Source organism: Oncorhynchus kisutch, linkage group LG23 (genome assembly GCF_002021735.2).
Source record: "Oncorhynchus kisutch isolate 150728-3 linkage group LG23, Okis_V2, whole genome shotgun sequence".
NCBI lineage: Eukaryota > Metazoa > Chordata > Actinopteri > Salmoniformes > Salmonidae > Oncorhynchus > Oncorhynchus kisutch.
The window spans coordinates 34,972,206-34,986,709 of NC_034196.2; the positions used below are offsets into that span (position 1 = coordinate 34,972,206).

At 42.3% G+C, this 14,504-nt stretch overlaps 1 protein-coding gene across 1 annotated transcript in view; it reads left to right on the plus strand.

Moving 5' to 3' along the window:
• Positions 1–14,504, plus strand: part of LOC116356541 (trichohyalin) — a 20,310-nt gene continuing 5,806 nt past the window's right edge. Inside the window, exons 1-4 of the mRNA XM_031802319.1 lie at positions 1–807; positions 1,969–2,147; positions 3,345–3,449; positions 8,293–8,525. The gene's annotated coding sequence lies outside the window, so the exon portion shown is untranslated. The remainder of the gene's footprint in view (positions 808–1,968; positions 2,148–3,344; positions 3,450–8,292; positions 8,526–14,504) is intronic.

Genomic DNA, 14,504 nt, shown 5'->3' on the forward strand with positions numbered 1-14,504 from the left:
GAATTGCCTAGTTAAATAAAAATCCATCACACTCCTACTCTGAGATGTTTTGTGGATACGGGCCCTGAGTACCAGTGTTTTGATCACCTCACCAACCAAATCTTGATTGCCAAATAGAGGTACGTCTCTTCGATACTGCCTGAAAGCAACTGGCAAAATCGGACCACTGCTGTGTCTTGACTGTGAAGAGCAACATTGACTGGTCCCTGATGCAAGCGGTTGTACGTGCAGTAGTCTTGTCCTTGATAACTGAGTCCATGATCTTGACAAAGTATAACTTGCAAACTGGCAAAATCGGACCACTGCTGTGTCTTGACTGTGAAGAGCACCATTGACTGGTCCCTGATGCATGCCAAAATATACGATTCGTAACCCGGATTGTATTCTGTTGAAACATTGAGGAAAATTGCTACGAAAATATTTTAAATTCGGTACCGTCAAGCGTGTTGTCCTCAACCTGATTGACGCGTAAGAAAATGGTTGATTGGTTTCGAATAGAAGCCAATCGTTTGTTTCCATTTTAGTGACGGCACTCGCGTTACACCAATGAGAAACCACCATTTTAAGAAGGCGGGTCTATTGATCCGCACGTGAACCAATTAAATAATCGCAAACATTACTGCTTTAGTTTAGCTAGCGACATTTTTTGAATGTTTAAATGTATTGGTAGCAGATTATAAATAAAAATGAGCGACGAAGCTGTATTTGAAACAATTGAAGAGGTCAATAAGCATATCTCACACGTGGAAGAGTCAACCTGTGTGAAATATATTTCTTACCGTGTGGACAAGCGATTCAATGACCAAGGTAAACTAACTCGACGTTAGCCAAAGAGTGTGCCTGTAGGAAACGTGCATTGATCAAGCTGCAGAATGTGCAAACAATCACCAGAGTAACATGGCTATGTTTCAGCAGTTCCATACTATTTTAGCTACTGTTGGATCCTGTATTTTACATTATAGCCATTAGATATATATGATTAAATTTGTCTGATGTTGGTTGTGTGAGGTGTCTGCATTTGTGCACTGGAGCATCATGAGATTAAACAACTGCTTGCTACTTGCCTGTTTGTGTGTGACAAGAACTGAGTAACATGGTGTGACCTGCATGTTGCAAAACTGTAGATAACAGCCCAGCAGATGCTTTGTCCTTGTGTTTGTATGTAACAATATTGAGCACATGGTGTGACTTGCTGTGACTTGCTGTATCTTACAAAGTTGTGATAGGGAGGGGTGGTCATCACGAGGTTTAACTGAGATGGAAAAATACTGAACAACAACTGTTCTAACTAGGCTGCGATACCAGAACAGTAAGGATCTATACATCGAGGAGGGAGAACTCCAAGAAGCGCCAAGAGGCGGGGACCCGCCTGAGCGCCTGCAATAGGCTGGGCAAGTTTAAACCACGCCCAGTCTCTACTGTGATAGGCCAACAGACGTGTTGGAACTATGTCTATCACCGTATAAAGAATACTGTTTACATACATCTTGTCAGTTCTCTGTTCTGCCCTGCGTGGTATTACAGTGAGCCCGTATATACGAAAGTTGCATTTGCCATTTATTACTTAGCTAATAAAAAATACATAGTATAAAATCGGTGACTCATTGTTATATTTATCCTGATACCAGATTCGAATTTACGCAACCCTAACACTACCTACATTGCTTGATTAATATTCTTATGTAGTGATGTAACCTCCACAAACTACTGGTGTATTCATTAGTCGGATACGATTGCAAACGTTTTTGTGTTGCATTTTGCAACGGAAACAGTTTACTCCAAACAAAACGCTTTGCAACTATTGGACACATTCAGGTAAGTCCCTCCCCGTTTTAGTTCTGTTTGGTTCCTAGAAAGTAAACGGCTTCCGTTGACAAAACGTTTTGCAACAGAAAATGTTTTGCTGCAAATCAGACTAAGGAACACACCTCTGGACTCATGGCTCTTTCAATGTGTTCTGCTAAACAGGTTGGAAACCACAGGACCACAAGAACCGGTTATACTGGGAATGGAAGTACGGCAAGGGTACTCCCTCTATCCCCTTTGACAGAGTACCCTTCATGTTCATCGGACACAAGCTAATGGGATGCCACAGGGGCCGGGCAAAGTGTCGATTCAAGAAGAGGCAGGAACTTGAGGATCAAAGGGTGCTACTATCTATGATATTCTGAAATGGTTCAAGTGTTCCATGTAGCTACAGATTGTTACACCGGATAATGTGATGAACAAAATATTTTTGGTATCCATTACTGGGAGTTACAGGTTAGATACCGTTTGGTGTAGCACAGATAATTTTCCACCAACCTTATATTGGCAATGCTGTCTAGGTCCTTAAATATTTGGTTAGATCACAATTTCAGGTGTAACAATCTGTAGCTAGGATGTATTTTGCATCTAGACCTGAAACTAATTCATTAGGGCACTATGGAAAAGCGTTAAAAAGCATTGTGCAACTGAAAATGTAAAGGAGCTTTTCTTATTGGAGTAAAGGTTGTCCCTCCCTATTTAATTACATTTTCTTCCATATGGAGCCTAATGAATACGACCCTGGTTCCATCAATGCTTCTATGTAGTTGAGGTTCACAACCAATCTCAACAATTCCATTCTTACCTACCACTCATTTTCTCAAATCCTCAAAAAGTTCTACAGCTGCACCATTGAGAGCATCTGGGTGCATCACAGCTTGGTATGGCATCAGCTCTGTATCTGACCGCAAGGCGCTACAGAGGGTAGTGCGTACGGCCCAGTACATCACTGGAGCAGTGCTACCTACCATCCAGGACCTCTATACCAGGCAGTGTCAGAAGAAGCCCCTAAAAATTATCAGACTCCAGCCACCCATGCCATAGACTGTTCTCTCTGCTACAGCACGGCAAGCGGTACCGATGCAACAAGTCTTGAACCAACAGGACCCTGAACCGCATCTACCCCCAAGCCTTAAGACTGCTAAATAGTTAATCAAATAGCTACCCGGACCATCTGCATTGACCCTTTTTGCACTAACTCCTTTGACTCATCACATACGCTGATGCTACTGTTTATTATCTATCCTGTTGCCTAGTCACTTTACCTCTACCTAATATGTACATATCTACCTCAATAACCTTGTACCCTTGCACATCGACACAGTACAGGTACACCGTGTATATATATATATATATATATATATCTATATATATATATATATATATATATATAAAGTTATTGTTACTCATTGTGTATTCATTCCTTGTTATTGTTTTTCTGTTATTTTACTTTGTTGAGAAGGACCTGTAAGCATGTCGCTGTTGGTTTACACCAGTTGTTTACATGTGACAATTAACATTTGATTTTGATATTTCAGGAAAAAGATGGCAAGGAAAAAAGAAACCTGTTGCTGAAAACCAAGAAAGTAGCATGCCCTGCTGTGTTCACAATCAGCCGCATTGTGAAGTTCCCTGGATTCAAAGTACGGGTGAAACGGTTTGTTTATATATGTTTATTATTTATTTATTTTTATTTATTTTACCTTTATTTAACCAGGTAGGCAAGTTGAGAACACCTTTATTTAACCAGGTAGGCAAGTTGAGAACACCTTTATTTAACCAGGTAGGCAAGTTGAGAACACCTTTATTTAACCAGGTAGGCAAGTTGAGAACACCTTTATTTAACCAGGTAGGCAAGTTGAGAACACCTTTATTTAACCAGGTAGGCAAGTTGAGAACACCTTTATTTAACCAGGTAGGCAAGTTGAGAACACCTTTATTTAACCAGGTAGGCAAGTTGAGAACAAGTTCTCATTTACAATTGCGACCTGGCCAAGATAAAGCAAAGCAGTTCGACAGATAAAACGACACAGAGTTACACATGGAGTAAAAACAAACATACAGTCAATAATGCAGTATAAACAAGTCTATATACAATGTGAGCAAATGAGGTGAGAAGGGAGGTAAAGGCAAAAAAGGCCATGATGGCAAAGTAAATACAATATAGCAAGTAAAATACTGGAATGGTAGTTTTGCAATGGAAGAATGTGCAAAGTAGAAATAAAAAATAATGGGGTGCAAAGGAGCAAAATAAATAAATACATTAAAATTAAATACAGTTGGGAAAGAGGTAGTTGTTTGGGCTAAATTATAGGTGGGCTATGTACAGGTGCAGTAATCTGTGAGCTGCTCTGACAGTTGGTGCTTAAAGCTAGTGAGGGAGATAAGTGTTTCCAGTTTCAGAGATTTTTGTAGTTCGTTCCAGTCATTGGCAGCAGAGAACTGGAAGGAGAGGCGGCCAAAGAAAGAATTGGTTTTGGGGGTGACTAGAGAGATATACCTGCTGGAGCGTGTGCTACAGGTGGGAGATGCTATGGTGACCAGCGAGCTGAGATAAGGGGGGACTTTACCTAGCAGGGTCTTGTAGATGACATGGAGCCAGTGGGTTTGGCGACGAGTATGAAGCGAGGGCCAGCCAACGAGAGCGTACAGGTCGCAATGGTGGGTAGTATATGGGGCTTTGGTGATAAAACGGATTGCACTGTGATAGACTGCATCCAATTTGTTGAGTAGGGTATTGGAGGCTATTTTGTAAATGACATCGCCAAAGTCGAGGATTGGTAGGATGGTCAGTTTTACAAGGGTATGTTTGGCAGCATGAGTGAAGGATGCTTTGTTGCGAAATAGGAAGCCAATTCTAGATTTAACTTTGGATTGGAGATGTTTGATATGGGTCTGGAAGGAGAGTTTACAGTCTAACCAGACACCTAAGTATTTGTAGTTGTCCACGTATTCTAAGTCAGAGCCGTCCAGAGTAGTGATGTTGGACAGGCGGGTAGGTGCAGGTAGCGATCGGTTGAAGAGCATGCATTTAGTTTTACTTGTATTTAAGAGCAATTGGAGGCCACGGAAGGAGAGTTGTATGGCATTGAAGCTTGCCTGGAGGGTTGTTAACACAGTGTCCAAAGAAGGGCCGGAAGTATACAGAATGGTGTCGTCTGCGTAGAGGTGGATCAGGGACTCACCAGCAGCAAGAGCGACCTCATTGATGTATACAGAGAAGAGAGTCGGTCCAAGAATTGAACCCTGTGGCACCCCCATAGAGACTTCCAGAGGTCCGGACAGCAGACCCTCCGATTTGACACACTGAACTCTATCAGAGAAGTAGTTGGTGAACCAGGCGAGGCAATCATTTGAGAAACCAAGGCTGTCGAGTCTGCCGATGAGGATATGGTGATTGACAGAGTCGAAAGCCTTGGCCAGATCAATGAATACGGCTGCACAGTAATGTTTCTTATCGATGGCGGTTAAGATATCGTTTAGGACCTTGAGCGTGGCTGAGGTGCACCCATGACCAGCTCTGAAACCGGATTGCATAGCAGAGAAGGTATGGTGAGATTCGAAATGGTCGGTAATCTGTTTGTTGACTTGGCTTTCGAAGACCTTAGAAAGGCACGGTAGGATAGATATAGGTCTGTAGCAGTTTGGGTCAAGAGTGTCCCCCCCTTTGAAGAGGGGGATGACCGCAGCTGCTTTCCAATCTTTGGGAATCTCAGACGACACGAAAGAGAGGTTGAACAGGCTAGTAATAGGGGTGGCAACAATTTCGGCAGATAATTTTAGAAAGAAAGGGTCCAGATTGTCTAGCCCGGCTGATTTGTAGGGGTCCAGATTTTGCAGCTCTTTCAGAACATCAGCTGAATGGATTTGGGAGAAGGAGAAATGGGGAAGGCTTGGGCGAGTTGCTGTTGGGGGTGCAGTGCTGTTGTCCGGGGTAGGAGTAGCCAGGTGGAAAGCATGGCCAGCCGTAGAAAAATGCTTATTGAAATTCTCAATTATGGTGGATTTATCAGTGGTGACAGTGTTTCCTATCTTCAGTGCAGTGGGCAGCTGGGAGGAGGTGTTCTTATTCTCCATGGACTTTACAGTGTCCCAGAACTTTTTTGAGTTAGTGTTGCAGGAAGCAAATTTCTGCTTGAAAAAGCTAGCCTTGGCTTTTCTAACTGCCTGTGTATAATGATTTCTAGCTTCCCTGAACAGCTGCATATCACGGGGGCTGTTCGATGCTAATGCAGAACGCCATAGGATGTTTTTGTGTTGGTTAAGGGCAGTCAGGTCTGGGGAGAACCAAGGGCTATATCTGTTCCTGGTTCTAAATTTCTTAAATGGGGCATGTTTATTTAAGATGGTTAGGAAGGCATTTAAAAAAAATATCCAGGCATCCTCTACTGACGGGATGAGATCAATATCCTTCCAGGATACCCCGGCCAGGTCGATTAGAAAGGCCTGCTCGCAGAAGTGTTTCAGGGAGCGTTTTACAGTGATGAGTGGAGGTCGTTTGACCGCTGACCCATTACGGATGCAGGCAATGAGGCAGTGATCGCTGAGATCTTGGTTGAAGACAGCAGAGGTGTATTTAGAGGGGAAGTTGGTTAGGATGATATCTATGAGGGTGCCCGTGTTTAAGGTTTTGGGGAGGTACCTGGTAGGTTCATTGATTATTTGTGTGAGATTGAGGGCATCAAGTTTAGATTGTAGGATGGCTGGGGTGTTAAGCATGTTCCAGTTTAGGTCGCCTAGCAGCACGAACTCTGAAGATAGATGGGGGGCAATCAGTTCACATATGGTGTCCAGAGCACAGCTGGGGGCAGAGGGTGGTCTATAGCAGGCGGCAACGGTGAGAGACTTGTTTTTAGAGAGGTGGATTTTTAAAAGTAGAAGTTCAAATTGTTTGGGTACAGACCTGGATAGTAGGACAGAACTCTGCAGGCTATCTTTGCAGTAGATTGCAACACCGCCCCCTTTGGCAGTTCTATCTTGTCTGAAAATGTTGTAGTTTGGAATTAAAATGTCTGAGTTTTTGGTGGTCTTCCTAAGCCAGGATTCAGACACAGCTAGAACATCCGGGTTGGCAGAGTGTGCTAAAGCAGTGAATAGAACAAACTTAGGGAGGAGGCTTCTAATGTTAACATGCATGAAACCAAGGCTATTACGGTTACAGAAGTCGTCAAAAGAGAGCGCCTGGGGAATAGGAGTGGAGCTAGGCACTGCAGGGCCTGGATTCACCTCTACATCGCCAGAGGAACATAGGAGGAGTAGAATAAGGGTACGGCTAAAAGCTATGAGAATTGGTCGTCTAGAACGTCTGGAACATAGAGTAAAAGGAGGTTTCTGGGGGCGATAAAATAGCATCAAGGTATAATGTACAGACAAATGTATGGTAGGATGTGAATACAGTGGAGGTAAACCTAGGTATTGAGTGATGAAGAGAGAGATATTGTCTCTAGAAACATCGTTGAAACCAGGAGATGTCATTGCATGTGTGGGTGGTGGAACTAATAGGTTGGATAAGGTATAGTGAGCAGGACTAGAGGCTCTACAGTGAAATAAGCCAATAAACACTAACCAGAACAGAAATGGACAAGACATATTGACATTAAGGAGAGGCATGCTTAGTCGAGTGATCAAAAGGGTCCGGTGAGTGGAGAGGTTGGTTGGTGATTTAGACAGCTAGCCAGGGCATCGGTAGCAAGCTAGCATAGGATGGAGGTCTGTTGTTAGCCACCTCCTGCGCTCCGTCAGTAGATTAGTGGGGTTCCGTGTGGTAGAGGGGATCAATCCAAATCACACAACAACAACAAAAATAAAAACAATAGATATAGTTATAGAGGCCCAAGAAGAAAACATAATAATAATAATAAAAAAATAAATAAAAAATTGTCCGATTGTCTATTCAGATAGCAGCCGGTAAGACAGCTAACGGTTAGCAGGCCGCAGATGGGCGTTCAGGTAACGTCGCGACGGAGGAGCCAGCCGAATAACTCCTTCGGGTAGATAACGTGATAATGTAACTCCAGTGACCGTGCACCACAGTCAACATTAGAATGCACATCAGACTAATATACATAATTATATCTGTGTGTGTGTGTGTGCGCTTGCTCCATACTGCATCAGTTGGAGAAGGACACATCACGGTTGAGGAGGGTCATGTCTATTTCCATCAAACAAGCTCTCCAGACAGACCCAGCCTCAGTGCAGTGGAAGATACAGTATTTCCTCAAAATACCCAGTGTCACTGACCACAAGGGCCATCCTATTGGAAAGGTATTACTATACTATGACCATGGGATCTATTGCATTGGACTCTCTTTAGGCTACATAACTAGTATCTGTATGCCTGTATGTCTGTTCGGTACACTGATGTAATAAATCCTTGATCTCTTGAAATTCCCTGTGGAATACAAGTATCTGACCCTGTAACAGTGGTTATGGGTATTTTCTCCCTACTTAACAAAAGCCACTCTCTCCTCGTTGCCTCGGGTGCAGATCAGATGGACGACAGGGTCAAAGGTTACATCCGAGCGTTGGTGCAGCAGGGGGTGAGGAAGGTGAAGGAGGTAAAGAACCAGATGGTCCAGTACGTGCGGACGGAGCTGTTCCAAGACACGACCCCGCCGCCGCTGAGGCGCTTCTTCCCTACAGAGAAAACCATCCATGCCGTCATGGCTCAGGTCATCGCGGAGGAACACTACAGCAAAATAGACCTGGTCAACCTGCTGGTGAGAAGGCTGTGCTGCACTATCATTCCCACCTATTCATCAGATATTTGGATTGTCTTCTGAGATAAGGCCATTGGGGCTGGTAGTGTTAGGTGTATGTTTTCACTGCAATTTATGAACAGTTTGTATGCATGTCACCCACCCTCTTTGAAACACTTGTTTAAAGGGGCATTTTACTCTATTGTTTCATTAGTCTTTTTGATATAGTCCCAAAACATTCTGCATGAACACAGGAAAAGGAAGGAGAGGTTGTGAATGAACTAAACTGCTGGGAAGGAGATAATGTGTTAGTGTGCCCCCTTTGGTCTCACCCTGTCCCAGAGATGAACTCGATGTAGTTAATCCCATTGGTGTATTCGTGGAAGCGGATGCACGTCTGGTCTGAAATGAGCTTGAACGCTGCTAGCATGGTTTTCTTTCTGTCCACTGTGTGGATCAGAGACAATCTACCATTAGACGGTGCATACCATTCCCACCAGTGGTGTAAAGTACTCAAGTCGTTTCGGGTATCTGTGCTTTTACTTCACTACATTCCTAAAGAAAATAATGTACTTTTTACTCGATACCTTTCACCTGACACCCTAAAGTACTCATTACATTTTGAATGCTTAGCAGGACAGGAAAATGGTCCAATTCACACACACGGTCATCCCTCGTCTCTCTGATCTGGCAGACTCACAAAACACAAGTGCATCTTCTGTAAGTTATGTCTGAGTGTTGAGTATGCCCCCGGCTATCCACTTATTTTTAAAACAAGAAAATGATTCCGCCTGCTTTGCTTAATAGAAGGAAATTATTTATTCCTTTGATACCTCCGTATATTTAGAACCAAATACTTCGACTCAAGTAGTATTTTACTGCGTGACTTATTTGAGTAACGTTCTTTTAAGGCATCTTTACTTTTACTCAAGTACGACAATTGGGTACTTTTTCCACCACTGATTCCCATTGTATTAAAAAACATCTAGTGTTAGTGTTCATCTCTCCTACTGTATTCAACACTCACCCAGATAATCGTTGATCTTGTAGGGGATAGAAGCGACGCCATCTTTCTCCGGCCAACGTGACTTCACAGCTAATCGGTCTTCCTGTAGAACAAATCAACACCTCGTCTTAAATCCATCTGTCGCTAGAGTATTGGCCTCGGATATTAACTCATTAAATTATTTCAGCGTTTCCAGAAATTATTTCTTAACATTCTGAATGAAAAAACCTTTTCAGTGTCAACTTAAATGACTAAAACCAGATTAAGTATATAGAAAAGGTAACAGAGCAATATACAGTGTACAAAACATTAGGAACACCTGATCTTTCCATGACAGACTGACCAAGTGAAGGTTTTGACCCTTATTGAGGCCACCTGTTAAATCCACTTCAAATCAGTGTATATGAAGGTTAGGACCAGGTTGACCTCTCTAGGGTATGTGGGACGCTAGCATCCCACCTGGCCAACATCCAGTGAGATTGCAGAGCGCCAAATTCAAATACAGAAATACTCATTATAAAAATTCAGAAAAGATACAACTATTTTTACATAGGTTTAAAGATTGACTTCTTGTGAATCCAACCACGGTGTCAGATTTAAAAAATGCTTTACGGCAAAAGCATACCTTACAATTATTTGAGAACTTAGCCCAGCAGACAAATCATTACAAACAGTAACCAGCCAAGTAGAAGAGTTACACAAGTCAGAAATAGAGATAAAATTAATAACTTAGCTTTCGTGATCTTCATATGGTTGCCCTCAGAAGACGTTCATTTATTCAATAAATGTTCATTTTGTTCGATAAACATCCGTTTTGTTCACATGTTTTTTTCAGTAATCCACAGGCTCAAACGCAGTCACAACAGGCAGACAAAAAATCCAAATTGTATCCGTAAAGTTCATAGAAACATGTCAAACGATGTTTATATTCAATCCTCAGGTTGTTTTTAGCCTCAACAATCAATAATATTTCAACCGGACAATAACATTGTCAATATAAAAAGGTAAACAAGAAAGGCACTCTTGGTCGTGCTCATGAAAAAGCTCTGACACGGCAGGGTCCACTCATTCAGACTGCTCTTACGCCCTCATTTTTCAGAATACAAGCCTGAAACAATTTCTAAACACTTGACATCTCGTGGAAGGCATAGGAACTGCAATTTGAGTCCTAAGTCAATGGATACTGTAATGGCATTGAATAGAAAAAAAGAAAAAAAATCCTACTTCCTGAATATCAGTTCTGTTATACTCACAGACACTATTTTAACTTCTTATGGCTGCAGGGGCAGTATTGAGTAGCTTGGATGGAAGGTGCCCAGAGTAAACGGCCTGCTCCTCAGTCGCTAATATATGCATATTATTAGTAGTATTGGATAGAAAACACTGAAGTTTCTAAAACTGTTTGAATGATGTCTGAGTATAACAGCAGGCAAAAACCTGAGAAGAAATCCAAACAGGAAGTGAGACATCTGAGGTTGGTCGATTTTCAACTCAGGCCCTATTGAATTCACATTGGGATATGAATGAAGTTGCACTTCCTAGGGCTTCCACTAGATGTCAACCGTCTTTAGAAACTTGAAATGAGGTTTCTACTGTGTGGTGGGACTGAATAAGAGCTGAATGAGTCAGGTTACTGGCAGAGAGACATTTCCTGGTCACGCGCATTCCACATGATATCGACTTGCGTTCCGTAGCTCCTGTAGACAAAGGAATCCTCCGGTTGGAACTTTATTGAAGATTTATGATAAAAACATCCTAATGATTGATTCTATACTTAGTTTGAAATGTTTCTTCGACCAGTAATATAACTTTGAAGTTTTTGTCCGAAGTAATGCACGAGCGTTTGGATATGTGTACCTAACACTAACAAAAGTAGCTACTTAACATAACATTCATAAACATAAATAACGGACATTATCGAACAAATCAAGCATTTATTGTGGAACTGCGATTCCTGGGAGTGCATTCTGATGAAGATCAAAGGTAAGGGAATATTTAGCATGTCATTTCTGGTTTGTTGATTATTTTTCTGAGTGCCGTCTCATTATTGCATGGTTTATTTTTACGTCAAGTTTTTTACATCAGACACAGAGGTTGCATTAAGGAGAGGTATATCTATAATTCCATGTGTATAACTTGTATTATCATCTACATTTGAGTATTTCTGTTGAATCGATGTGACTATGCAAAAATCACTGGATGTTTTTGGAACTAGTGAACGTAACGCACCAATGTAAACTTCAAATATTTTATATAAATATCAACTTTATCAAACAAAACACACATGTATTGTGTAACATGAAGTCCTATGAGTGTCATCTGATGAAAATCAAAGGTTAGTGATTTATTTTCTCTTTTTGTGACCACTCTTTGGCTGGAAAAATGGCTGGGTTTTTCTGTGGCTTGGCGGTGACCTAACATAATCATTTGTGGTGCTTTCGCTGTAAAGCATATTTGAAATTGGACAATGTGGTGGGATTAACAACAAGATTACCTTTAAAATGGTATAAAATACATGTCTGTTTGAGGAATTTTAATTATGAGATTTGTTCTTTTGAATTTGGCGCCCTGCACTTTCACTGACTTGTCATATCATCCAGGTTAACGGGATTGCAGCCCTTTAAAAGGAGGCTTGTTAAGCCTTGAGACATGGATTGTGTATCTGTACCATTCAGAGGGAATGGGCAAGACAAAAACATTTAAGTACGTTTGAACAGGGTATGGTAGTAGGTGCCAGACTCAATTTGAGTGTCAAGAACTGCGACGTTGCTGGGTTGTTCACAATCAGTTTTCTGTGTGTCAAGGATGGTCCACCACCCAAAGGACATCCGGCCAACGGCAGGCCGATGATCGAAAACGGGTCATATATGATAGAGGAAAAAGGAGGCTGACACGAATTGTGCCGAGCAACAGTCAGTCAACTGACAGTCAAATATTATATTGATGCCCAAAGACCCATAAAATATTTCACAACTTGTAGTACCTTGACACGAATGGGGTATGACACCCAAAACATTGCAGAATTCCACCAAGAAACTGTGGTTGCAGTGAGCTTAGGAAATACTGATTTGGAAAAACGTTGTCTGGTCTGATGAATACCGGTTCTTGGCGTTTCACGCTGATGGGATGACTTGGGTATGGAGAAACCCACAAGTACATGCATCTATCATGCCACTTTTCAACATTGCAGGCTGGTGGTGCCATGCTGTGGGGTGCATTTTCATGGCACAAATTGGGCCCCATGATATAAGTGATTTGAAGATTTGGAAAAAACAACCAAAGAAAAAGCATAAACAATCGTGTGGAATAGCTCTCCTTCCAGTTAAATAGTGGGCAGGGCAACAATCACAAAAGAACAGGTGCATTCTTCTTCTTCTCCTTCTGTGAGGTTTAAAGACGGTTGGCATCCAAAATGTTGCATTATCGCCCTCTACTGAACTACAGTATGAATCCATTACCTTTGTGATACAAAATTGTAAAGGGGAAACGTGAAAAATTCTAAAAAAAAAAAATATTTAACTTGCCCTACACTCATTAAAACCCATCAACTTATTCCACTACTTTAACCCTGCCTTATCCTACCCCAGGCCAACGACCCAAGAGGACGGGACACTACAACTCAACACACCCTGTAACTCTTCTGAAATCTAATCTCATACCCCCAAGTACTTCTCTGCAGCTGCCACCACAACATCTATTTTCTATGACTTACGTGTCATCTCTGCGGTACTGCAGATAACAATGGCTATGAATGCTAAGCCAAACTCATTGAAACATATATCACTCATTGGCCTATCCCTCTGTTCTGGCAAAGATCTACTATTCTCAGGGATCCTCTCAGAATCCCTCACCCTTGATCCACCCTCCACTTCCTCTGCATACAACATCTTCTTCACTACAATGACCCTGGCCACCTCAACCTGCTTCTCTCGCACCAGACACCTCCACTCAGGGTTACCTTCACCGACTCAATGGCACCCAACATATTTTCCACCCAACTTGAAACCGACCATGGATCAGACAAAAGGCCTGGTTCCACCATCTTCAAAAATCTTACTCCCACTGAACCAATCGTTTATTTATCATAGCCATGCCCATCAATGGAAGGCTTGGGCTCCAAGCTCCTCACAACACCTTCTGCCCCTTCCATTTCACCTCCAGAACTCAAACTGGTGTCCGGCCCACTCTGTTTCAACTTGATACCAATCTTCCTCGACATTCCCTCTCCCTTGTCATTGCTATCTTCAACAGATACAAACCCATCCTCTGCCTCCCTCAGTCTTTTCAACCTGCTCTCTCTTTCCATCCAATCCTCCTCCCTTAAACAATTACCTGACTCCTGAAAATATTCAACTTTTCCAAGTCAAAATCTTTTTTTAGCCTCCTTGGGGGACATGCTAAGCCCTGTACTCCCTCCACTTCAAACTCCTGTGTCACCAGAACAGATGCAGTTGGGAGCACTTGTTTTTAAGTCATCAACCCCAACGACAGATTGTGCATTATAGACAGTGTTAATGTGCATCCATAGTATATAGTGAACAGTACTGTGCATAATGTAGCAGATGCAGGAATGCCCTCATGCAGGGACACCCCGAAATGTGGGCTGCAGTTGCACACTATTGACAGAAAGACACATCAACCTCAGATAAAGCATCTGAGACAGCAGAACAGCGCTCCTCTGTCTTAGTATGTGTAGGCCATGTATCTGATGCCGTCTGTTCAAAAAGAGTATGGCATGTTGTAGAGGGGTCAGACTTTCTGGATGTTTAGTTCAATCCTGCGTGTTCTCTGGCCCACCTCTGATATCTTGTTGTGGATCTTGGCTATGATGGTGGGCTCCCCATTGACAGAAAATAAATATCTGCTGTGGGAAACCGTGTAGACATTGTTAGTGTTCATGTATAGTGCTGACAAGTATTTGCATATAATAATGCCTTTTTGTGGGGACAAACTCATTCTGATTGGCTGGGCCTGGCTGCAAGTGGGTGAGCCCT